The sequence below is a fragment of the Rattus rattus genome, chromosome 6 (genome assembly GCF_011064425.1).
Source record: "Rattus rattus isolate New Zealand chromosome 6, Rrattus_CSIRO_v1, whole genome shotgun sequence".
Classification (NCBI taxonomy): domain Eukaryota; kingdom Metazoa; phylum Chordata; class Mammalia; order Rodentia; family Muridae; genus Rattus; species Rattus rattus.
The window spans coordinates 64,775,168-64,786,020 of record NC_046159.1 but is presented as its reverse complement, the minus strand read 5'-3'; the positions used below and the strand labels follow the sequence as shown (position 1 = coordinate 64,786,020).

General features: G+C 46.1%; 1 non-coding gene across 1 annotated transcript; it reads left to right on the top strand.

The window, feature by feature from the left end:
* Window positions 1-6,106: 6,106 nt before the first annotated feature.
* On the top strand, window positions 6,107-6,259 carry LOC116904649. The gene has a single exon (XR_004388352.1). It is a non-coding gene; the product is annotated as a 5.8S ribosomal RNA (ribosomal RNA).
* Window positions 6,260-10,853: the final 4,594 nt, after the last annotated feature.

Here is a 10,853-nt window from a genome sequence, read left to right as displayed (position 1 = left end):
ATCTCCCAAGTTCATGGATTGGCAAGATTAATATAGTAAAGATTAGTTTGCCTTTAAAGTGAAGCTATAGGTGACAACTGGTGGTATACTTTGTCCAAACTGCAAACAACTTACTTTTACTGATTAGTAAATTTTTTTATATTCTTTGTATTTTTGAAAAATTAGAAATATAAAAAGAAAATGTTTTGCTATGTACAGATGATTAACTAATAACACTTTGTACTAGATACTTATATGTTTTTCCTAATTCTCAGTATTACTAGCAATGCTGAGCTAAACAAAAATATATTAAATTGTTCTGTGCAAGAATATCTACTTCCTCTGAACAAAATTTTTGAGAGTAAAATTAACTTTAAAGGTTAGAATTTTTGAGCAGTGAAAATATATTCTACCTGAAGCCATATTGTAAACTAAAATGAACAAAAATTATCTGGATATGTAAATACCTTTATTCATTAAAACACAGCCTTTTTCCCAGCCATGATTTTCAGATTTCGTCCTCCAACAACACCTCCTCATGGTAGGCAGAGATTCTGTATGGAGAGAAAAAAAATAAGTCAGTTTTATACCATAACATACTGTTCATTGATATTTTATCAAGGGAAATGGGAAATTTGAAAACTCAAATGTCCAATTAACAAAAGACAAAAGTATAATCCCAAGTAAACCTTTTCAAAAAGTGTTATTTTCAGGTTGCTTTATCAGTACAGTCTGTCCAGAGCACATCCTCCCTACACTTTTAGTCTCATATTTAAACACTTTCCAACTTTCTACTTGTAAGAGGGGTCAATGGGGGAATCTATGCGCTCCTAAATAACACTTAATATCCTCTTTGCATAAAACATAAATAAATCCAACTGTCACTTACTCGTTACCATAAATTAAAACAATTTATTAAACAATCTATTAAAATATTCCTTCATCATCTGACCTAAAATGACTCTTAAACTGTGTCATACAAACAACTCAAGAAAACACACATAGTATAATACATCTACTAAGCAAAATGCACCCCCAAGAACTTCATTAAAAGATCTACATAAGGGACTTGTTAGTGTGATAACAAATTTAATACATGAGGTTGAAACAAAATACATTAAGGGAGTATTACTTACTGCAGACCCATGCCAAGATGTGCTCTTGAGAAATGATTACATGCAAGAGATCAGGGGTAAGAAGGTTTGGGGGGCGGTGAGGGCCTGGAGACTGGGTAGAAGCAGGCAGACAAGAGCAGAGCCATGAGGGCAGAGAAGGGAAGACAAGGTCAGAGGACAGAAAACACTGGCATTCTTAATGCAACACTTAACTGTACTATACAACACCAAGATTACCAGATCCTGGCATGTCTCAAGCTTCCAGCCTAGGGACTAACTAGTTAAGTCATTGTTGGATCAAAAGAGGCACAAAGTTAAATTTTCCAGGTACAAGTTAGGCCACCACTGTATTAACTTTCATAAATTAATGCAATATTTACATTGCTTTCTGTAATTCTCTAAGATTATATCAAAGACTATTATATGAAGCCTTCACTATCAAAGTCAAACTAGCTTTGGTAAGATTTGTAAGAATCTTTAATCTTAAAACATATTTTTTCCACACACATGATTCTTAGTTTTTGAAATGCCTTTTGATTTGGTTTCTCTTTCTGACATTTATATTAACAACATATTATATACATGAAAAATGGCTAAAAACACACGGACGTTTTCAGCTAAGTCCCTAGAGTGAGAAAGACAATTTAAATATTTTAGGGGCCTGTGTAAAAGGCCCTGAGAATAAATTATTAATTCTGTGGACTTTGCTCTTAAATTTGCTCTAGGCTGGTACCAGGGTGTTCCATGGTGTGTTCCATATCAAGCCCAGAATTGCCAGATGTATCTCACAAATTCTCCTTAAGAGGCTTATTTGCTAGTCTTCATCCCTTTAAGAGCCAAAGAAATTCCTATTGCATAATGACTGGTTCAAAGAAACTCTGAATCTATACACATACTTTTAACAGCAAATGATTTGAACATTCTGCAAATGTGTATGTGGCAGTCATTAAATGTAACAACATGTAGTCATATGCATGAGAATGTCCTCACAGACTCTGATATTTAGACACCTAGCTGGTGGTGCTGTTTGGAAGGGATTAAGAGGTATGGCCTTGCTGGAAGAAGCATGTCCCAGGAGGGAAGCTTTGAGAGATAAAGAATGTTGTTTATCCAGTCTGCTCTGTCTGCTTCTGCTCACCACCATGCTTCCCATCAAGATGTCTATTAAACTATAAACAAAGTTACTTTCTCATGGGAAAAGCAACAGGAAGGTCTCTTCCTCAGGTTTGCAGCTTACTTGGCAGAGCACCAGGATTCTCTGCTTGAGAAAGTCTGCTTCCTTGGTCTCAGTTTGCTTAGAATGACAAACACCCTAGGTTGCCTGCAAGCTGGCAAGCTGGGAACAGTGTCCTCTTGCCATTTCTCTACAAATAATAAAATATATCTTCAAACTTAAAGCCAGGTATGGTGTATTACACCTTTAATTTCAGTGTCTGGGAGGTACAATGAGGAGAATCAGAAGTTCAAGGCCAGCCCTATCTATATAATGAACTCAGGACCAGCCTCAACTACAGAACCCTAGTCTCAGTTCTTAAAAAAAAAAATGAACAAATAAAAGAAAAATAAATGAGAAATAAAAAATAATAACAATTCATTTGATTATTCATTTAAGAGCATGGTATGCTCACTAACATTTCTGCTGTGAAAAGCCAGTGAGAAAATCATTATTGATGGTGTAACAAGGAGGGTATCAAGTCTGACACTGAGAAAGGTATGGATATGCATCAGGGGTGCAGCACTCGCCTGTCATTGAAGAGGCTGTGGGTTTGGTGTCAATAATTAAGGAAAAACGCAAAACCAAGCAAGCCCCACAAGAAACTAAAACTGTGTTTTCTATAAAAAATTGTCCCAAGGCAAAGTCACTTCCCAAGTAGTGGAAATTAGTGAAATAAATATCTGAAGAGAACAAAATTTACAAATACCTGCTACTTCTCCCCAATGGGATTCTTTCCTCTCTGAGAATAATCTGTCAACTCCAGAGGAGTGGCTGAAGAGCAGTCATAATTTTAACAAACACCACACAAAAGGAATGAGAACTGGAGTTGAAGAATCTTCCAAATATACTGATCTTTATATTACCAATAAGAACTGAGGCTGAAGAGAAGTCTCAGTGGGTAAGAGCCCTGACTGCTCTTTCAGAGGTCCTGAGTTCAATTCCTATCAACCACATGGTAGCTCAGATTAAATCTGTAATGAGATCTGATGCCCTTTCTGGTGTGTTTGAACAGAGTGACATTATACTCACATACATAAGATAAATAAATTATTTTAAAAAAAAGAAAAGTAAACAAATCAAGTTTTCTGGAAATTAAACCCCTGACAACTTCTACTAAAAGGCCAAATACAAGGCAAGTGATACATTTCTCCAAACTTGCATTGATACACATTGCCCTAGTTAGGGTTATTATCACTGTGATGAAACACTGAAGCAAATTGCAGAGGAAAGAGTGTATTTGCCTTACACTTCCACTTGGTAATCCATCACTGAAGGAACTTGGGACAGGAACCCAAACATGGTAGGAACCTAGAAGCAGGAACTGGTACAGTGGTCAACCAGTGGTGCTGCTTACTGGCTTCCTCAGCTTGCTTTCTTATACAGCCCAGGACCACCAGGCCAGGGGTGGCCACACCCACAGCAGCCTGGGCCCTCCTGTATAAATCACTGAAATAACACCGTATAAGCTTGATTACAACCTGATGTTATGGGGAAGCATTTTCTCATTCGAGGTTCCCTCCTTTATGATGACTATAGCCTAGATTGAGCTGACATAAACATGGAGAGCATATTCATAAGTACACGTTCATATTTCACTGAAACCAACAAGAATCTTGTTTCACATACTCAAATATTATCATGAAAATATATTAAATTGCCATTAACTGTACATGTGATTGGGTAGCAAAGAGTGTTTCAGTCCAGCCAGGACTACATAATGTTGGGGTAGAAATCTCATTTCGCGTCCAGACAAACCACAATGGGACAACAAGGTTCCATGTGGAAATATTTAATGAGAGAAGAGTAGAAGAGGAGAGGAGTAAAGACCGGCCATGATCATGTGGAGGGAAGGGGGAAGGAGAATGGGGAGAGAAGGGACAAAGGGGAAGAGGGGAAGCAGGGCAAGAATAAGAAGCAAGAAAGGAAGAGAGTAAGAGAATGAGGAGGGGACAAGCATCCCCTTTTATAGTGCCAGGCATAACTGGCTGTTACTGAAGAGTTAAATTTCAAAAAGTTAGTCATAAACAAGGTCCGGACGTACCTGAGGGAGACTATAGGGCTTGCCGGACCATTTGGAGCCACCCCCTCCCCTTCCTTCACTCCCTAGAGGTGAGTCATCCCCCTGCTGAGTGTGATGGATCATCCCACCCCACATTGCTGAGCGGCTAGGTTGCACATATGCTTTGCTGATGTAACTCCGAGCCAAAAGTAACTACACCATTTGAATTAGCCAATCCTGTGTAACCACACGAAATTCCATGGCTTTTCCTATATAACCCCCCACCTTTAGAGGCTCGTGGTTCGGCCCTCTATCTCCTGCGTGAGATGCGTGGCATGTCAGCCCGAGACCTCAGTGTCGGCCCGAGATCTCGTTAATAAAAGATGCCTCTTGTTATTACACCATGAATGGCTTCTCGAGCTTCCTGGGGCATGCCGCCATCCCGAGACTGGAGCGAGAGTCCCAATTTGGGGTTCTTCCTTTTGTTCTTTTATTTTGGGGGCTCATCTGGGATGGGAGCGTGACCCCCGGAAATTCAAATACCCACTTGGAGGTACGTTGGTGTGCGTGTTGAGAGCGGCCGCTGTGTGTGTGTGTGTGTGTGTTGCACACTGTAAATTGTGTTTTTCTGTACCGGTTTAAAGCTTGAGAATGCACTCAGGTGGAAGAGGTTCCCCATCCGGTACAGGCGCCTGTGAGTAGATGTGGTTTCCTACTCCGGGGTAGAAGAGGTTCCCTACCCGGGGCTGAGTCCCTCCTCTCACCGGGAGGCGGGTCCCAGGGTCCCGGTCGCATTCCTGGCCCGTGTGGCGGCCGGCTGGCCAAGTGAGCATTTCAGGAAAGGTGGGGGTCTTTACGGAGAGGTGCGGGGAGTGTGTCAGGTCTGGTCCTTCGAGGGACTTTCTCCGTTTTCTCTCTCTCCCTCACATCTCTGCCTATGTCCTCTCCTCAGTGCGCCTGCCTCTGCCTCCGCCACTGCCGACTCCGCCACAGCTGGCTCAGGCGCCTCCCTTGCCCGCCGGCCAGCCATGGCCCTCAGCATACTGAGGTCATTCTGCCTCTTTCTGGACCAGCTCTGTGATCTCATCTCGTGTGCACCGGGCGGGGGGGGGGCATATGTGATGTCTTCCCGGGCGGTGGCCGGGACGCGCTTGCACTCCTCACGGCACCTGCTGCCCCTTCGCCACAGCTCTCCAGGTTTGACGGTGCCTGGGTGGCTCTGTCGAGTGCGGGGGGGTGCCTGTGCCGCAGATGGGTTTCGTGCACTCCACCCCGCCTTCTGGGCCTCACGTGTCCGCCCTGCTCCTGTCCGGGTACTTAGCAGTCGTGTTCCAGCAAGGAAGTTTAAAGACCCCTGGGGGGGGTGGTCGCCCTATCGCCCGTCGGTCATCCGAGGGAGGGCTTCCCGGTTCCTCCCCCCACCTGGTGCTCCCTCAGACTCAGCGGGCCCCCTCTGGCCGCCGGCGCTTCCAGAGGCGGCGGTCGGGGGGGCCGTGTCGTGAGCCCCCTCTGGGCGCCCGTGGGATCCCGGCCCGAGCGCCTGACTTGCCCGCCCATTGGCTGGCTGCCACTGGGTGCTGGGTTCACCTTGTCCCATGTCCCATGTGTCCCGCCTTTCCGTTCCCGACCCTGTCTTTTTTTTTCTTTTCACAGGTATCCTTTAGTTTCCCGCTGGCCGGCCTGAGGTGGAGCCGCCTCACGGTTGGCCCCTCTCTTACTGTGCAACAGGGGCGGGCGGGGGAGCTGGAGCCATTGTTAGCACCCATACAAGTCTGCTCACACCCCAGATACCTATACGACTCTTAGCAGTGGATCACTTGGCTGGTGCATCGATGAAGAACGCAACTAGCTGCGAGAATTAATGTGAATTGCAGGACACATTGATCATGGACACTATGAACGCACTTGAGGCCCCGGGTTCCTCCCGGGGCTACACCTGTCTGAGAGGCGCTTGAGGATCAATCGCTACCACCCCCCCCCCTGCGGTTTCGTCGCCGTGAGGGGGGGGCGAGTCCTGCAGCTGGGACTCTGCTCGCAGGGCCTCTCCCCTCGGCCCTCCGTCTACTGACGTTCAGACTTGGGCGGCATCCGTTGGTCGTCCACGCCCAGTGGGTCTGCTCGGGAGTCGATCTCCCTGTCCACCAGCACCGGGGGGTCGGCAACCCTTCTCGTGCCTCATTCCCGCTCGCTCTGCCGCTCCAGCTCCCGTCCTTGCCCGCTCTCCCCACCGTGGGGATGAAACAGCGTGGGCCAATCGGGTGCCTGGGCGTGGGAGGGGCCGAGAGGGGCCGGTCAGCACGCTCCGGTCTGGTTGGAGGTGGGCCCTGCCCACTGGGTCGGTGCCTCCGCCGCCGCCACGCACCCGCCAGTGCGCTCAGAGAGAGCGACCTGCGAGGGTTGGACGGGGGAGTCATACTGCACCCTCGGGGGCCGGTCTCAGGTACCTCTCCTCCCCCCCTCCCTCTGCCGGGTGCCGACCGCTCAGGCACCAGCCCTTTGCTGACTCGACTTGCTCCTGGGATGTGGGAGTTGGCTGGGGTAGAGAGGTCGCAGTCCCCAGCCTGGGACCCTGGCACCCACTTGCTCTCCTCTACGTCTGTCTGCCAGTGGCCGCCCGCGCGCGCCCTCCTTTCCTCCTTCCCCTCTTGACCACAACCTCAGTTCAGACGTGGCGACCCGCTGAATTTAAGCATATTAGTCAGTGGAGGAAAAGAAACTAACCAGGATTCCCTCAGTAAAGGCCAGTGAACAGGGAAGAGCCCAGCGCCGAATCCCCGCCACATGCTGTGGCTCGGGAAATGTGGCTTACGGAAAACCCACTCCCCAGCGCCGCACGTGGGGCGCCCAAGTCCTTCTGATCGAGTCCCAGCCCGTGTGAGGCTGGTAGCGGGCCCAGGCGCACCGGGCCCGGATCTTCCTGGAGTCGGGTTGCTTGGGAATGTAGTCCAAAGCGGGTGGTAAACTCCATTTAAGGCTAAATACCGGCACGAGACCGATAGCCAACAAGTACCGTAAGGGAAAGTTGAAAAGAACTTTGAAGAGAGAGTTCAAGAGGGCGTGAAACCATTAAGACGTAAACGGGTGTGGTCAGTGCAGTCCGCCCAGAGGATTCAACCCAGAGGCGTGCGTTCGGCTGTGTCGGTGATCCCGGCGGACCTTTCCCACTCCCCGTTCCTCCCGGACCCTCAACCCACGGGTTTTTCTACCCCCTCCAAGCTTCCTCCCGTCGCTGTCCCGTTCCTCCCAACAGGGGGGTCGGCAGGCGCTCAGGCAGCGGGCGCCGGTGCTCAGGTGAGGCCGGGGGTGGGGTTGGTGGGTGACCACCCCTCCCCCCCGTTCGGCGACTGGCCCCAGCCAGGTACCCTTCCACCGTGGTGGTGCACCAAAATCGGCTATGGGACCACTGGGAAGGCCCTACAGGGAAGGTGGCTGGGGGGGGCGGTGCAGCGCGGCATCACCCATGGGCCCCAGACCACCTCTTCCCGAGTGGTACAGCACATCCTCTCTATACAGAATACACTGACAGACAGACAGACAGACAGACAGACACACACACACACACACACACACACACACGTGCGTGCACACACAGACACACACGCACAAATACATATTTAAGTATTTAAAATGTTTAAAAAAACAGTCTTCCTGTTTAACAGACGTTTAAAGGGAAGTTGGCTGACAGAACGTTTTTGTGGTTTTTTATTCTCTTTTTTACCAAATAGGAGGTAGATCTGTTGGCCCTTTTATTAAAAGCCAAAGTATTAAGTGGCGAGCCAATGTTTCAACTTTTTCCATTATGTTCCTTTCACGGAAACCAGGGAGTGTTGTTTCTTTGGCTTTTCCTTTTTGAAACAAAATGAAAGGAGCTCTACCACTTGGCCCAGTTTCCCTGTTCCTTTTCCCTCTGCCACGGTATGCTCGATGAAATAAAGTAAATAAATGAAGATTCTAGTTATTTATTTCTTTAGGAGACCCGAACCCTCTCTCAAGAGATACTTCCATCTCCCGCCTCCACACACACAAGGCCTCCTCCCTGTATGTGGGGGAAGGGGTAGGGGTGGACTGGAGCTAGCTGAGAGGGGGTAGGGTGGGGCTGGAGAATGTGCATGTCCCTGAAGGACTGTCCGGGAAATACTGCTGCTGCCCTAGCATGCTTTGCTTCAGTGCTGAGCCAGGTGGTGCCTCTTTTTGGGGGTGAGGGGGCAAGTTTTCTGCCTGAAATCAGTGAGTGATGATTTCAGTGTGAATGTCTGATCCCTCGCTGTCCTTTCAGTGCTCTGGCTCATGGCAAATGCCTGAAGAAAACCTTAGTTAGACTCACACCCAGCTGTTTGGAAATGGTAGTGGAATTGATAGCACACCCTCAGGGAAAGAGGAAGACTCCCTTTGCTCACTCTCAAATCCCAGCCTCGCCCTGCCAGCTTTGGATTTCTAAATAAGGCTGAATCTGGACCATATTTACAAGATTTGGTGTTTCTGATTCATGTTTAATGTTTAGTTAAATAAAGCATGTGAAGGGCTGGAGAGATGGCTCCCAGGTTAAGAGCACTCACTGCTCTGCTCTTCCAGAGGTCCTGAATTCCATGCCACAGAAACCATATTGTGTCTCACAACCCTCTGCAAAGGGATATCCCATGTACTCTACTGCCGTGTGTATATGAAAAGGGCTTTAGTATACTCATATAAATGAAAATAAATAAATAAACCTTTAAAAGAATGAAACAAAATGAAGCTTGCAAAAAAATTGAGCATCTTAAAATGCCAGGCACGTCTATCCACTCCTTTTATTTTATTTCGTGTGTGTAAAACGTAACCACAGAGGTGGTTCCCCTTTTATTAACCTGGATAGCGCAACTGGGACAGAAGTGCAAACTGTCATCTACCTATCTGGGAGTGGAGTGGTTGGATACAGGGAGATGGAACATTTGCAGTTAGTAAAGTTCTGCTGTCGGTTTTTTTTCCTTTCCTTTTTGGATAGATATCGGGAGCCTTTTTTTCTTTTTTAAGTACAAATTTTGTTTTCTGTGCAACATTGTGATCATAGTTTCCCATCGCAAAGCTCTTTCCAGATCCTTCCTCCCCATCCACCACCCCGTTCTACCCAGGCCTGCCATTATACGTGGTTGATGCATCCCCAGGTGAATCTCCATTGGAGAAAGCACAATATTCCCATCTCCTATGACTGTCAATGGCAATGCTGGGTGACAACACCAAATTAAGAATTATCCTGCAGTCCCTTAACCATTTTCTATGTATCTGTGGTGTTGTGTGTTGTAAGAATGTTGGTGGATGTGAGTGTGTGGTGCATGCCTGTAACTGTGTGGATTTATCCATCTGTGCATGTGTTTTTGGAGTTCTGAGAAGGACTTCAAGCGTCTTCTTTAGTGCTGTTCACTGTTCTTGACATAAGTTCTCTTGTTGAACTAGAAATTCAGTGTGGGATTGGAGAACTGGTCAGTGCGCCCTCAGGATTCAGAGGTAATAGTTATGTGTAGCTATCCCCTATGCCTGGCATTATGTATACATGCTGAATATTCACACCCACGTCCATGTTTCTACCCACTGAGCAATTTCCCAGTCCTAGAGTGATGAAGGTTTGCTTAAGATTTGATAACAGACTTTAATTGTTTTCTGTTTTTGCTTTTGTTTGTAATTTTCCATAGTTAACAAGCAGGTGGATATTATAAAAGACAGACCAGAAAGAATAGACCAGAAAATAAAATAGGAGTACATGCATTACAACCAATTCTATAAAACCGTATTTTGCATACTTACCTTGTGAAGCACAGTTGATATTTCTGGGTTTGCCTGTTATATGGACAGCATAGTTTGATATAAAGACAGTTTAGACTCTTTAAATAGAAAAGAATAAGAGAGATACATCCCTTGAAATAGTATACAGAATGTGATACTTTATCACATGAGAATTAATAGCCTTCAGCAAAGGAAATGAGGGAGAAATGTGTATATACCTTTTGCAGCACAGTCCCTGGAATAAAACAAACAGGGACATTTAAAAAAATATATAGCAGTATTTAAGACTTCATTTCTCTTCCAATATTTGCAATTACATAGTCAAACATTATATCTTGGAGTCATAGATCACTGTGCTATCTAGGATTGCACGATGAGGATGGCATAGTGGCAGTATAGCAAAATAACTGATAGGAAAAGCAGAGCAGTCACCCCATTAGGATTCATAAGAATTGCATTTCCTCCCTACTGGGAACTAATCAACAATGGATGAAACTGTACAAGTACCTCTGTAGTAATTTGGTGTCTTGGGGTTATGTCCAGAGGATATACAGCTGGAGCACATGGTGTTCAACTTATTTTTAGTTTGTCTGATTTAAAATGTGATTGCTGTTAGTAAACATTTTTGTGATGATTGCTTGAAATGTATTTGCTCTTTATTAGAAATTGTAGAATCATATTTATAATTTGCAGTCCTGGGGGTACTGGTGGTTGTACATGGGGAACAACTAAGTCAGCAAATGATTAAGTCAGACAATGCTGACGAAAAGAACTTGGGATACCACAG